This window comes from Canis lupus, chromosome 25 (assembly GCF_003254725.2).
Source record: "Canis lupus dingo isolate Sandy chromosome 25, ASM325472v2, whole genome shotgun sequence".
NCBI lineage: Eukaryota > Metazoa > Chordata > Mammalia > Carnivora > Canidae > Canis > Canis lupus.
In genome coordinates, this window is record NC_064267.1 from 41271929 (window position 1) to 41287835 (window position 15907).

The following is a 15907-nucleotide window of genomic DNA, read 5'->3' on the forward strand; positions in this document are numbered from 1 at the left end:
AACTTTGATCAGGAATATTTCCTTTCTAAACCCGACAGTGTGCTGAAGAGTATGCACTGTATCATTTTACACCTTTTGCATGTCTGAAAGATTTCATTAAAATTTTAAACTTTCAAACTATTTCAACAAGAAATCCCAAAGCCCATCAAATAATGATTCACCCCACAAAGATGTATCATGGCCCTGCTGTGGTCCAGGCTATTGGCCAAGGCTCTGCAACAAGCATTTCTTTTCTGTGAGAAATGAAGAGATATACAATTGGAACTTGAATACATGATGAGGAATGGAGCTACGCGCTCAAATAACTCTGACACGTGTCCTGTGTCTTCTGTGTCTGGGAAGCAACATAAACAAAGAGCTATAGATATGCAACAGGAAGTAGTTCTTCCGGTGAGAAAAGAAGACATGGAGCAGTTGTCAAATCACCTGGGATTTTCTGATGAGAACATTTTGCATGGAAATGATGGGGTAGGAATGATTCCAAAAAAGGCTCAGGATAGTGTTGGCTTTTGCTTAGGGATATATTTTTAAGGATATTTGTAAGGGGATACTGAGGAGCAAGACTGCAGCTTGGAAAACATCTAGAAAATATCATTTTATATTGTTACAAACCAGGATATTTGGCATGAAATGACCTGGGCCCTCTTCCCGCCCATGTTACTTACTAGAGGTGTAGCATTTGGCAAGTAACCTTTCCAAAGCATATTTGATAATTTGGAATAATGGAAACATCACCCTCTTTCTTTTTAAATAAATAAAGTATGCACATTGACATTATAAGACATGAGATAATGGTGAGGTTTTGTCTTTCAGCATTAGAAGAGAAGTCTGCAAGAGTAGAATTGGTCACTTGCTGAATGTCCATGCACAGACAGATTCTTTAGATTTTTGTAATTGACTGCAAGTTGAAGGAAAATTTACAGATAAGTAAAGGGTACTAAACCAGGGTAATTGAGAGGCTAATAACCTGTGGCATTAATAGACATGGAGAAAGAAAAAGGACCGGGTTGAAGGTCAAGATAACAGGCTTTGTTTTGAGCATACTGAGTTGGCCTGTGTCCCTGTCAACTGGACACACAAGGAAAGATGTGCAGGGATGTCTGCCTGTGTCAGCCTCCCTTCACCAAAGGACTTCAGTGGTGGAAAGATGTGAGCCTCAAATCAAAGTGGCCATAATGGTGGAAACCAGAATAGACATGAAGGGTAGAGGGTAATGAGAGATGAAAAGAGAATAACAAAGTCACAACAGAAGGAGTGTTCCAGAAGGAAGAATCAAAAACAAAAAAGAATGAAAGAACAAATAATGGAATTATAACAGTACCAGAGGTGTAGAAAATGGGAGTGAGGAATGAGGGCACAAAGCAGGGGTTAAAACTGTGGAAAACATGACAGATTAATATTAAAGATGAAGGATTTATGAAAGGTCATTAAATTTGGGGATTTCCATCAACTGATTTCGGTTTGGTAATATCAATAGAATAATTCAGATGGCAATCTCCTACAGTGCAGGGAAGTATGTTTTGATCATTTCAGGAATTCTGATGGTAACATGAAGGTAAGGGTGTAGTATTAGTGGAAGAGGATGGAGGGATGTTAGGAAGCTACAAATAATCCAGAGCTTCCTATAGTCTCTTATCCTAGCAGCGTGGAGCACAACATATAAAATGCTTCTGCAAGAAAGAAGATGGCAGATTTGGTGCTCAGATGCTGGTGTGGATGGGCCAATTCTAGCAATTGGGCCAATTCTTAGCAATTCTAGCAGTCATCTCTTGTCAGGCCCCTAGAATCTCTGCACCTGCATGTTCTTCACGTGGGCACACATTAGGTAATCCTGAACAAAGTAAAAAATGAGCAGCATTAATGAGGTCCCCTGGTAGACACATTGCTGTTTTCCTACTTCATGTCTGGCCAGTCTGTGCCAACTTTTATCCCAAAGTACAAGAAGTATTGTCTGTCACTCTTGCCCTGAGCAGAGGAACCAGCATCTCAGGAGAAGTGATCTATGGAAAGTAAAACAGAAGAAATCTATTAAAGAAACAATCGAATGTACCCAAAAGACTTTGGATACAGTTTTTTTGCTTTTGGTGCCCAGACGAAAATTTTAAAAGATGATGTCATCATGATTAAAATTTGCCTTGTAGTGAAACTATCAAAGGTGGAGAAAGCATGGCTTAAAGGCAGTGTGAGCACTAGTGGCCAGTTGGCAGGTCCAGCTCAGTAGCCATCTCCTCTGGGATAACCCAGGCAGAGTTAACAGTCACCTTCTCTGTTCCTCTATCACATCTGATCCATTAAAAAATACAGTTCCCATCATCTTCTATATTTATCTCCTCTTCCAGGCAAGATACTCCTTATAACAAGGCCAACATATATTTTATTGATAACTTAGAATTTTGGAGACAGACAAGCAAAACACCCAGGAAAAAGTTGAAAGATTATGTGCTAGACACAATCAAACTGAATATAAAATTAGTTATATCTGTAAGGATTTAAGAGCTGCAGAGAGTTAAGAAATGTTCATAACTCATAAACCTTTATAGAGCAAATTATAGTCTTCTTTAAGCTCCATTTATTGGCCATGCTGAATTTGTGTGTAAATATTTGAGTTCATATTTATATGTTTCTTATTTAACCATCAAAACCTGCATCCCATGTGTTTGGTATTCTTATCTCTGTCTTGAAGATCAGGAAACAAACATGAAGAGGGTTACACACAGTGGGCTGAATGGCAGCCCCTAAAGAAATCAGATCCTAATTCTTGGAACCTGTGGATGCTCCAGATGAAGTCTTAACAGATGTAATTAAGTCAAGGATCTTAACTCAGGATGGGGAGATTTCCTGAGAATTCAGGTGGACCCTAGTTGCCATCACATGCATCCTTAGAGGAGCAAGGCAGAGTGAGACCTGAGCACCCACAGAGGAGGCTGTGATGTGAAGATGGACCAGAGAGAGATTCGAAGATGCTGGCCTCCAAGCGATGGAGCTACAAGCCAAGGAGTGCTGACAGCTGCCAGAGGCTGGAAGAGTCAAGGAACAGATTCTGCTTTAGAGCCTTCAGAGGAAGTGTGGCCCTGCTGAGACCTTGATCTTGGGCTTTTGACCTCCAGAATGGTAAGAGAGTAAATTTCTGTTGTTTTAAATCACCCAGTTTGTGGTAATTTGCTACAGCAGCCGAGTAGCTTGCCAGGAGTCGGGTCATTACTAACAAAGCCAGAGCTGGATTCCAAGCCATCCTGATTCCAAAGTCTCGGCCCTGTAGGAGAGGACTCAGTATCTCCAAGGAGAAGGACGGGGTGTATAGACCATTGAAAGAGACAAGATAACCACTATGGAGAGTGTACTTCCCACTTCTTTTCCTTAGAAAATGACATGCTAAGTGGCCCCTCTTCCTTCCTGTCTCTACACCATTTCTTTCTACTGTGGAATGATTTCAAGGAAATATAAGGAAAGTTTAACCTATAAACCAAGTTCCTCTGCCCATAAATTGTACATTAATCTTTGAAGTTAGAGGTCGTAAAATTCTAGAGGAGCAAACCATAGTCTAAATCATTGCTTCTGCTTGACAGGTTTGAGAGTACTGGGCTGAGGAAAGAGAGAAAGAGATATTGTTACTTTAGATATAATTTTTAAGCAACTAAAATTATACAGGATTTTACCAAATCGAAGAGGGTATCTATTTTGTAATATAATGACATCAGCCGCTCCCACTGATAGTCCCTGCTCTGCCTTTCAAGGGCAACAACCTCAGGTGCCCTGAGTTTCAGCACTGGAAAGGATCCTCTGGGGAATTATTTCTGCTTTACCTCTGGCTTAAAAAATCCTTGATTCAAGACACTTTCATGGCATGGATTTTTAAGGCAATGCTCCTACTGTTTACCCAATGAGTGTGGTGCTTATAGGTAAGACCTGCTTATCAAATGAAACTCCCTTTTATCTTTAATTTATAGAGACTTTTTTGTCACGTGTTTGTGTTGAGCCTTATAAAAGGCTTTCTCTGTAGCTCTTGACATGTAACTAGAGATGTTATCTTTTGACTTAATATGGTGAATGGAAGTTTTAGATTTTCTAAGATTCAACTACTGTTGCATTCCTCAATTAGACCCCATTTGATTATAGGTATTATATATTTTTTATACACCGTTGGATTTGACTTCCTAATATTTTAAGATTTTTATATTTATATCTTAGAGTTGTATGGGCTGAGGATTTTCTTTTCTTAAACCACCGTTTCTGGCTTTGAAATCAATGTTATACCGATGAGATGGAGAGTTGTTCTTTCTTTTTATTTCCAATAGGGAATTGTCTAAAACTAAAGCTATTAGTAAAAAATTCCTGGAAACCTGAGCCTGGTATTTATCTTGAAACACTATACTAATGTTTCAAATACTGTAATATTTATAAGGTCATTTAGACATTCTATTTCTTGTGGGACCAATTTTGGAAAAATGTCTTTTCTAGGAATTTGTCTACTTTGTGTTTTGATATCTGTTGGTTAAGTTGTTGATGACATTCTTTTCGTATGGTTTATGCACACGTTTTCTTCTAGATTACATTTATAACATCAGATATTTGTAACTTTTCTTTTTTCTTGATCAATTTTGCCAGAAATTTTGTTGTTCATCTATAAAAAGAATCAACTTTTGGTTTTAGTGATCCAACTGGATCTTTATGTTCTATTTTATTGCTTTCCATTGTTTTATTATATACTTGCAGTTTCTTTAAATATATTCAGTGTTCTTTTTCCACCTACTTAACTTGGATGCTAAACTCACTTACTCTGGGTTTATTTTTTTTTCTGATGTATTTAAGACAATACACTAAAAAAAAAAAAATGTGGGTTTGCCATGTGTCCTCATTTTGATTCAGTTCTAGGTGTTACATTATGATTTCTTTTTTGATTCATGAATCTGGTTGATATCTGTTTTTACAAATGCATTGAAGTTTGCCTTATGGCCCAGTAAGTGAGAAATGCTAAAAGACTAATTCTAGTCCATTAAAGTGTATCCGATCATGCCAGGCCCCAAATCACTAGTCTGCAGTGGTTCCCATTTTTACCCAGAGTAAAAGCCAGTAGTCTCAGAGTTCCTGGCTTGGTTCTAAGGAGTTCTTCCTCCGCAGCCCATGCCTCTCTGACCTACTCTGCCACCGTGCATAGTCTTGGGCACTCTACTTTGGCCACACCAGTCTCCTGGCTCTTTTTGAAAGACACTGGGGTACTCCTGCCTTAAAGTTTGCTGTGTTAACTCTGGCTGCCATTGCTCTCACCACCTCTAGGATGACTACCTCACTGTCAAGTCTTTGCTCCAATCTTATCTTCTCAATGACTTCTCCGAAAATCTACCACCTACCACCACTCTCTCATCTTATTTCTTTTCCGGGCATCTTACTGACTTCTAATACACTGTTTAAAGCCCTGTGTGATCTACCTGTTAGCCTTGATTGGATCACTTTGCCTCCTCATGCTTCAGTCTCTATGTGGGTAAAATTAAAGGTCTAGAATATAAACAATATATGAATAATCTCCTCTCTTTTGCAAATAGAAAATTCTGAGATTTGGTTATTTGAAGTTTAATATTAAGCCCCGTGTTTTGCACTACATGGTTCTCAACTAGAACAGAGCAAAATGCATGTGTTGGGCAGAGTTCTGAGAGGACAATAAGCATTTACGAGGAGGACCAGCGGCACATACATCATGGAAACCCCTGCATGACAACACTGCACCCAAGAGTAATGTGACATGAACAAATTGATTCTCATTTTTTCTGGGAGCCATGGTGTCTGGTGGCTACTCTGAATAATTAGCTCACTCATGCTAACTTGCTGACACATTATCTTGGGGAAATGCCAGTCACTCTTTCTGTCCTAGTGATGAAAAGTAATTTGGATGTATGAAAAAGGATATTCCATTAAAATACGACTCCTAAGAGGGGTACCTGGGCAGCTCAGTTGGTTAAGTGTCTGACTCTTGGTTTCAGCTCAGGTCATGATCTCGATCCTGAGATGGAGCTCCAAATCAGGCTCTGTGCTCCAGCAGGGAGTTTGCTTGAAATTCTCTGTCCCTCCCCCCTCAGATAAATAAATCTTAAAAAATAAAATAATAAGAGAAAACCCTAGGGTAGATTCTTTCTTACTGGAGGAGCCATGAAAGGGAATCTGACTGACTATATAACTGCCAATTCCAGGCTTTGGTTAAATACAACACATTTCACTGCTAGAGGAGGGTGTAGTAACTAAGAACAGCTGATCTCCAGTTAGACTCCTGGGTTATCATTAGTACTCAACTTTTGAAAACACTACTCAATTTCTCTGAACTTTGTTTTCTCCATCTCAAATGTGTTCTATGATATTTGCAGCCTCATTCAAAAGTACACGTAAGTTCCGATCTCTGTTCCACATAACAAGGACAGAACAGAGAACAATATATAACATGCTACTCATTACTGAGTTTGAGGTTTATTCACAGAACAGGCAAAGGGACTTAATTTGCAAGCAGGAAGTAGCATCATAGTAGGATGTTCTGACTAACACTTAAGATGCACGATGTATTTGAGTCAATTCTTTTAATTTTAGTGAGGTGTTAACAGGATGCCTGCAATTTGAGAAGGAAAACCATGAGGGAAAATTGTTTCTAGTTAATATATTCTGGTGGAAATGTTTGTAATACCCAAACTACTTAAGATGCTTAGCAGCATTAAACTAGATATAATAAAAGCAATAAATGAATCAAAGTGAATTTGGCCTTGAAGTTTTTGAGTGATTCCTGATTTTACAATAAATTACAGCAGGATGTCCTTGATGACTCTCAAGCAGGAAAGCAATCAAAAAGGTTTGTACGTATCAAGAGTGTCACATCTTTTCGGGTGTCTATTTGTCACTTTCTCACCTAGGGCAGCTGTAAAAACTAGGTGATGAATTTCACTTTATTCTTACCACTTCAGACATCTGGTGGATGCAGTCTCAGTAGACAATAGATTCAACCAGGGTAGGATCATCTTTAACATTTTTACTGAGCATGCATCTCAAAAGGACCTCTGATCAAATTAGGCTAAGTCCTAAAATTTAAAGCAAGTTTTAAGTAATTGCCTATCTTTCAAAGCTAACCATTTCCTAAATTATATCTGTGGCAACAAGTCAAATAATCATAGATCAGTCATTAGAGATCTACTTCAAAACTATTAAAAGGTGACAGGTCCAGGGAGAGCAAAAGGTTTAAAAGGCTCTAGAATTAGAATAAACCATTTTATTAGTAATGTTATAACCCCCATAGGGTGGCATGCATTGTAACTTAAAGCACATTCATCACATTTATCACATTAGATTTTATAGTCTTTTGAATAAGATCTGACCACATACCACCCCCCTGCCCACCAGCTTTTCTTTTATTCATTCAACAGTCATTACAAACCTGCCATGTATCTGGTACTTGGGAATACAAGTCACATGGGTTCTGTCCTCCATATCTAGTGTTCAGAGAAAGACCTGAAACTAAAGATTCTGCATGCAGTCTGCTGGAGGAAATGCCTCAGAGTACCTAACACAGTTAAAGAAAAACATTACAGGTGGGGCTATGATTAGATTGAGTCTGGAAATAGTAAAAATAAGTGTGGGAGAAGAATGATAAAACCTTACTTCAGACAGATGAAACATCTGCAGAAGCCCAAGAAGATAGAGGACATCGTGTGTTTTAGAACATAAAGTAGCTGGCATTGCCTGCTTTGTTAGGAAGTTGAGGACAGCAGGAAAGTGTCATACAGTGAGGGCTGGCTATGGTTGGCCTGCATAGGTTCTTGAAGAGTTTGTTGGATAGAATTGGAAAAGACCTGGGTAAGTTGTAGGAGACACAGATCCTATATCTGGCTGCCACCAACTTTGTAGATATACTTAGAAAAATAATATATTTATTCGGTGTCTGCTTGGGTAAGATAATAGTGTTAGATTTTTATGAATGGCTGTCAAACATTAATAGCCTCTAAAACCTTTCACACTGAATTCATTTAAAGTTAAAAACATACATATAACTTCCATTAAAAATTTTTAACAGACTTAAGGGGATCTTACACACACAGTAAGTAAAAGGTAAAAACATCCCATAGAAAATGGGAGAAATATAATTAGTCCATTCAGTGAGGGTAACCCTGATTGGCTAATAATTATTTGGAAAGATTCTCAACCTCAGGGGTAACCAGGAAAATTTAAACTAAAACCACAAGAGGATTCAATTTCATATTTATCTGGCTGGTCATAAATAACACTTGAAATATAACCAATGTTTGGAAAAATATATATTGGCTAAAGGAAATTTAGGGTCCAGGTTTCCATACAAGCTGGAATTCAGAGCAGAACTTTGTGGGGGAATTGGAAGGTAAGCATGAAACCTTGGTCACATGGGCCAAACCCATGAATTGCAGTGTGGAATGAAACCGCATGCTCAACATACATGTCATGACCCATGGAACTACAGGTACCCTAGTCTTGTTTTAGTCACTGGTAGAGATAGAGCACAGGATGAGTGTCATAGGATGAGATTCCCATGAGACCAAGAACAAAATAGATCTAGACCTAGATTCTAAGTTTGTGGTTCTCAAACTTCACTTTGCCTACAAACCATGTGGGGTGGGGGTGGGGGGCTTTCTTTTTAAAAATACATTTTCAGAAATGAAGATTTTTGTTTGCTGAAGGGCAAGGGAGTAGAACTCCAGCATAAAGCAACAAATTTTACTCAGCTGTGAGACAGAGGTTAAAGTTCAAGGCTGTCAAAGCCACAGAAACTTAGAGGCTAACATTCTTAGAAAAGAGAATCCCAGAAAAGTGGCCCTAAAACCTATGTACAATCTACTCAAATAGTTGGCCGACTCCTAAGCTATGCATGTGTAAGATAAGCATCCAGAAAACATAAAAGACAATAGCAGCTAGGAGGTTCAAGTTGTGATCTGAGATGTCAGTGGTTAACCTGTTCTTGGGAAATTGAGAACAGAGTTTTTATAATTTTCCAAGTTGAAAAAGTCTGTGAAAACTCTAGGGGCTTTTCTTTACCCTGGAAGGCTTATGCTAGAGAAGTAGGACCTGTGCCTAAGAAATAAGAGCAAGGGTTTAGGAATAAGGGGTATGATCCTAGGAGTAAAAGAAATTCTGAAATAGTAATTGCAATGAAAACCAGGCTACAACAGAGTGACCCATTGCCACTGTATCTGCCCACCTCTTTAGAGGAAGATGATTTTTTAAAAAATACAATGTGTATTATTAAATAAAAATAAATAGGAGTCTCAGTTACAAAGGTACTTGATTAGAACCAGTAAAAACAAGAGACATTAGAAACAAACCCATAGTGAATAAGATATTGGATTAACTGGGCAGAAACTCTTCAAAGAAATGAACAAATAAAAAACTCCACTGTGATTTATATGCTCAAAATTATAAAAGAGATTGAGAATGTTTAACACTATGGCAGCCAGGGAAGTGTGACGCTGAGATCATATTTCAAGAGAGAACTTGCTATCAGAGATGTAGTTAGCAGATGGCCTTCAGCTGCTATACTCAGGATCCTCTACAGCATTTATAACAAGGCCATAGTCTCTCCAGAAAGCTCTGAGTCAATGACTGAACATGGCAGGTATACTGGTCACACATTTCTGCTTTATCGAGGACTCCTTTGTAAGCAATCTTTGCTCTGGTGTTCCCATCAGCCTGATTAAGACTCTCGGAGCTACACAGCTCTCTATGGCTCTTTCTACCCAAGCTTCCTGATGATTCTTGATTAACTATCCATCTTGACTCTTATCTCACATCATATGTAAGCTTTAGTTCTAGATGGATTGTAGACCTAACAGTGAAAAGTAAAACAGTCCAACTTCTGGAGAAAAATAATGGAGGGTATATTCTGATCTTGATGCAGGCAAACACATTTTAGCCAGTAGTAACTATAAAAGAAAAGATCAGTAGATTAGACTTAGTGGATTTTAAGAACTTCTATTAATGAAAAACATCACTGAGAAAGCAAAAGGGCAAGCTACTTTCTAGCAGATGATATTATTGCTTATCTGGGAAAATATTCATATCTGCAATACATAAATAACTATTACAAACAAATGAGAAACAGACAAACAGCCCAATTTAAAAACCTGGGCAAAACACTTGAACAGGCACTTCCCAAAGGAGGATATCTAATCGGCCAAAAATCAAAGGTACCCAACGTTATTAGTTATTAAATTAATGACATAAATTAAAATCACAAGACAACTATTTGCACCAACAGGAAAGCCTAAGGTGAAAAAGTCAATGCCAACTTTTAGTGAAGATCATAACAACTGGAAGTCATATGTTACATGGAAAGAGTCCATTGGAAGACTTCTAGCATTGAGGAAAGCCAAACAGATGCCTAATTAATGACCCAGCAACTCCATTGCTAAGTACATGTGCAAGAAAAATTAATGCAGGTATCTGTCAAAAGATATTAATTTTATTTATAATAACTATCCACATGGCTAAAGGAAAAGCTCCTAAATGAAACAAAAGGGACTTCTGCAGTCAAAGAAAGAAATTCCATCAAAAGGAATCATGAGGAATGCCTAGGTGGGCTCAGCAGTTGAGGATCTGCCTTTGGCTCAGGGCGTGATCCCAGAGTCCCGGGATCGAGTCCCACATTGGGCTCCCTGCAGGGAGTCTGCTTCTCCCTCTGCCTCTCTCTCTATGTGTCCCTCGTGAATAAATAAATAAAACCTTAGGAAAAAAAATCATGAACTTGAAGTTGGAAAGAGCTTACACAATCCTTTAGTCCAAAGAGTTCAGGTGTGATTGCCTCACAGGAGATGATACTTGAGGGTTTCAATTATGGACTGGCATATGAACTATGTTGGGAAACATCAGAATTGTCTACGTGGCCATGGACATAACAGGCAGATTTTAAAAAGAAAGAAAAAAGAGGACTCCCACCTAAAGTAATCTGGGAAGAGCTGGCCTTGGTAAGATGATATCATAGTGTAGTCTTGACATCTAAGGGCCGGAGCATGCAAAATACAGAGACTCAAGTGAGGATCACAGAAGAGAATGGGAGAATATTGTCAGGCAGCTTTGTTTGCCATTAGATTTTTACTACTTACTGCTATCCTATACATGGAGACTTTCCCGGTCCATTTTGTAAATGCCTTATATTAAAATTGTAATAACTGTCATCTTCATGTCACTGTGGTGTTTAAAAAAAAAAAAATCATCACACAAAAGCAAGGAAATGCCAGCTCAGAATCCATGAGATTTCCCAGAAGTACCACAAGCTTTCATGAATCTATCATCAGGGTTTCTCCATGAGCCCCATTGGCTCTGACTCAGTTTCCCATCCTATGAAGTGAGCAGAAAAGTTACTGGTATTGTAAGATGGGTGTGGTGACCTAATGAACTCCTGTATCTCAATAAAGCTTGAAAATATAGAAAAGATTTTCGTAAAAGGCCTAGAAGACCCCAGCTACACAAGAGCTTGTCTGTACCTTATACACCAAGAGAAGTGATATCAGAAACCATTTTGATTTTCCCATGACTATGGGGCAACTGCATTTTAGTCTTTTTTTTTCAGCTTTATTATGATTGACCAATAAAAAATATATTTAATATATATATTTATATTTGGAATATATTTAAGATGTATAATGTCTATATATCTGTGTGTGTATGTGAAATGATCATAGTCAAGCTGACTAACATATTCGTTGCCTCATATCATTAACCTTTTTCTTTTTGTGTGTGGTGAGAACACTTAAGATCTATTTTCTTAGAGAATTTAAAGGATTATAATACAGTATTAGTAACCATAATCACCATGCTGTACATTGGATCCCCTGATTTTTTTTGTCCTGGATAACTGAAAGTTTGTACCCTTTGACACCATCTCCCCATATCCCATACTCCAACTGTGTGTGCTTTATGCTCAGTACACCTAGGCTGACCTGCAGAGCTACAGTTGTAGAGAGGTGTCTTCTCTTAGGTGATTTGGAAGAGATAATGAGGAATCCATGTAGCTACACACACCTACCCTGAGCCATATTAACTATATCCCTCCATAGTCAACACCAATACCCATTGTATCAGTGGAGTCATCTTGGATTGTGGTATCATCTTGAGATGTCATGTGTTAAAACTCATTTTGGATTTCTCTACTGCTGAAGACTATTTCTTTAAGAACTGCAAGTCTTGCCACAGGATTGATATCCTGAGAGCCACCTGGACTTCAGATGGAAACTAGACCAATTAAGTGGGTATTTGGAATTAGAAATGAGATTCAGCTCCACTGAATCAGTCTGATATGGACTCTTCAGAGGTTGTAAATGAGCCTCAGAAGCTATTGAATGGCCAGGTGCTGTCTGCCATATAAAAGAAAGCAGCAAAGTCTGCTGGCTGGGTCTGAGGGGCAGAGATAAGAGATAGGGGTGTAGCAGTGACAATTTTATAGATAGTTCCTGGTCCTAATTCCCAAGCAGCCAGTCAGCATTCCTGAGTTTCAAGAGATAACCCTGTATCCTTTTAATGAGTTCCCAGTTCATATTTAGCTAGCTAGCTGGTTTCTGTTACTTGCACATAAGGATCTTGACTAAGATTCCCAGGATGCATTTTCTCAAATGTTAAACTATAAACTATGTAATGGTGATAGTATAGCGCTGTTCCTTCTATGAACCTTCACACAGTTTCACATTCTTTTTATGAGACAAACTGATTCAAGTTGCAGATAATGACTCATATGTTTTGAAGAACTTGCTTTTGAAATATGTGGACTACCAGTTCTGCTTTTATTATTTTTGCTTTTTTTTAAAGAGGAGTACAAACACTTTATTTTTCACTCTTTAGATGATGCAAGAGATAGAGGTAATGCTTCTACCTAACTGGCAACACACTTTGGATTGAATCAGACTCTTAATTCAACTGGTATTCTCTAGAAGTTATAAAAACTTGTAGTTAAAATGCTTCAAAAAGGGGAAAAAAGAAGCAAAGTCAAATTCATTATGATTCTAGAAAGACCATTCCACCTTCGCCAGCTAGTTTCATGACCATAAAACTTTCAAAATAAAAAGTGTTCAACCTGGAGATTTTTTTTTTTGTTTTGTTTTGTTTTTTTCTTTTTAAGCTGTTAATTTCTTCACAGGTTGACCAAGAGTTTCCAGTAGGATGGAGCGCCTGGGTAAATAATTTCCACTTAGGTAAGTTAGCTAAAGGGCTGCATTCTTTGCATGCTTCCCAGCTTCTTTGGTTATCCATTTGCAAAGGCTCTTGTTTTGAACTCCATGAAGTCTCTCATTCCTACAGTGTTCCTGCCTGGTAGCCAGGAGGCTGATGGAATCATGCAGCTTCTTCTGGCATGAGCTCCCAGGGTTCCACACTGCCACAAGCTGAGCACAGAGATGTGAACTCATTTGAAATGTTTATTACATTTTATGATTTTAATTCATTTCCTGCTTCTGTGAGGTTACCAGGCTATTTGCTGGAATAGGAAAGTATACGGTGGCCTTCCAATAATGATGTAGTTTAATATTTTTGGTAAAAAAATTCTCAAAGTTTTTCAGTTACAAACTAGTCAAAAAAATTCACACTGGGGCAGAGAACTCTCAGCTCTGGCTGACAATACTTGAGCAGCAAAATGCAGTGTTTCAAAGGACTTGGGAGTAAAGGACCCCTTTAGTAAAGTTCTTTTTAGGAAAACTAAAAATCAAAACAAAACAAAAAGTCACCAGTCTTTGCAAGGTTTCTTGTTATGAACCAAATTGATCATAATATATTGTCCTTTGTATATAGTATTGGATTTACTATAATTTTGTTCAGGATTTTTGCCTATGTTCATTAGGAATACCAGCGGGCAATTTGTCTTATAATGTCCTTGTCATTTTTATTATCAAGGTCATGCAAACCTCAAAAATGAACTGGGCAGTCTTATATCTTATTCCATTTTCTGGAAGAGTTTATATAACACTTGTGCTATTCTTTCCTCAAACATTAGAAAAATTCACCAGTGAAGCTATTCATACCAGCAACTTCTTCGTAAAAAAAAAAAAAAAAAAAAAGGGTTAATTTCACAATGTCTTTAATAGTGTAGGGATATTCATATTTATTGTTTCTCTCCATTTCATTATATTTGTCAAGTGATTTGTCCATTTCTTCTATATTGTAGCATTTATTGGCATAAAGTTCTAGATAATTATAATAGATTGAATTGAAGCTCCCATTTGTGGCTCCATTTCTCTCTAATGTACACTCATGGTCCCCTAGCTGGGCACAGCCTGTGCAGCTGAAACCCAACAGTCCCACAGACATAGGAGAGACAATAAATGATTATAGTTAAAAGCCACTGAAATTTGGTATGGTTTATTTTGCAATAATCCAGCAATAAAATAAAAACTCATGATTTGTTTTGTGAATGTATGTGAAATGGTTAATTTGTGTTTTATTTTCATTTTTTGGATCAGTCTTACAAGAGATTTAACAAATGTATTGACCTTTCAAAAACTGTTGCTTTGTTTTGTTTACTAGTGTATGCTTGCTTTCTATTTCTTAGATTTTTTTCTCTCTTATATTTGTTATTGCCTTCTATTTTCTATGGGTTTAATTTGGTGATTTTCTTGATTCAAATATTACCTCTATTTGTCCTCTCATAGTAAGAATTCTTTTTTTTTTTAATTTTTATTTATTTATGATAGGCACAGAGAGAGAGAGAGAGAGAGAGGCAGAGACACAGGCAGAGGGAGAAGCAGGCTCCATGCACCGGGAGCCCGACGTGGGATTCGATCCCGGGTCTCCAGGATCGCGCCCTGGGCCAAAGGCAGGCGCTAAACCGTTGTACCATCCAGGGATCTCAGTAAGAATTCTTAATACATGCATGTTAGACATTTTCATTTTGTTCCAGAGGTTTCCTATTCTTTTTTCTTCATGCATAAGTATGTATCCTTTCTGGGACATGTCTTCCAGTTCACTAGTCCTTTGCACTACACTTTGTGACCCATTATTATACCCATCTAATAAATTGTTAGTCTTAGTTTTGTATTTATCTGTTCTCAAATTTCTATTTGACAGTTTTGATGGATTCTGAGTGTCTCCTGCAATTCCCTATCTTTTCCTCTAGTTTCTTGATATGTTGACCATAATTATTTTAAATATTCTGAGAACTGTAATATCTGAATCATATATGGATCTGTTTCTATCTACTTCTGTTTTCCTTTATTTCTACATTTCTTCAATATTTTAGAATATTTCATATTTTTGATTAGATGCTGGACATAATGGGTAAAAACTATATTATTTCCTTCAAATAATGTGTAGTTTTCTGTTGAAGGGTAGACTCAGTCCTGTTGAAGATTGGTTCTAGATCTTGGTAGGCATGGACTATTTCAGTTTTGGCCTTTTCCTAGGGCATGGCCCTTCTGGAGTTTAAAGATAAAACTTGATTTGTTCATCAAGCTCATTGTGGTAAGCAAAATAACATATCTCCAAATATATCCATGTTCCAATCCCCAGGAACTGTTAATATATTAGATTCCATTACAAAGGAAAATTAAGTTTGCAAGTGGAATTAAGTTTACCGATCAGCTGACCCTGATATGAAGATAGTATCTTGAATTATCTGGGTGGGCCCAGCAAAATTGTAAGAATTATTATCAGTGGAAGAGAGAGGTGGAAGCATGAAAAAGACTTTAACAGCCATTGATGCTTTGATGATGGAAGCAGATCATAAGCCAAAGAATGCAGCCAGCCTCTGGAAGTGGAAAGGCAAGAGGATGGATTCCTCCCCCAAATTGCCTTCTCACTGTCTGATTTTAGCCCAGTGAGACCCATTAGGCTTCTGACCTCCAAAACTGTAGGGTAATAAATTCATATGGTTTTAAGCCTCTAAATTTTTAGTAATTTGTTACAATAGCAATAGGATATTAATGCCCATTGC

The 15907-nt window shown here is 37.7% G+C and overlaps 1 long non-coding RNA gene across 2 annotated transcripts in view; it reads left to right on the forward strand.

Moving 5' to 3' along the window:
- The window catches only part of LOC112669849 (uncharacterized), a 36649-nt gene that overhangs the window by 17505 nt on the left and 3237 nt on the right, over positions 1-15907 (forward strand). For both annotated transcript variants that reach the window (XR_007405955.1, XR_003142604.3), the window contains exons 2-3: positions 13124-13178; positions 14670-14827. This is a non-coding gene — a long non-coding RNA (uncharacterized LOC112669849). The remainder of the gene's footprint in view (positions 1-13123; positions 13179-14669; positions 14828-15907) is intronic.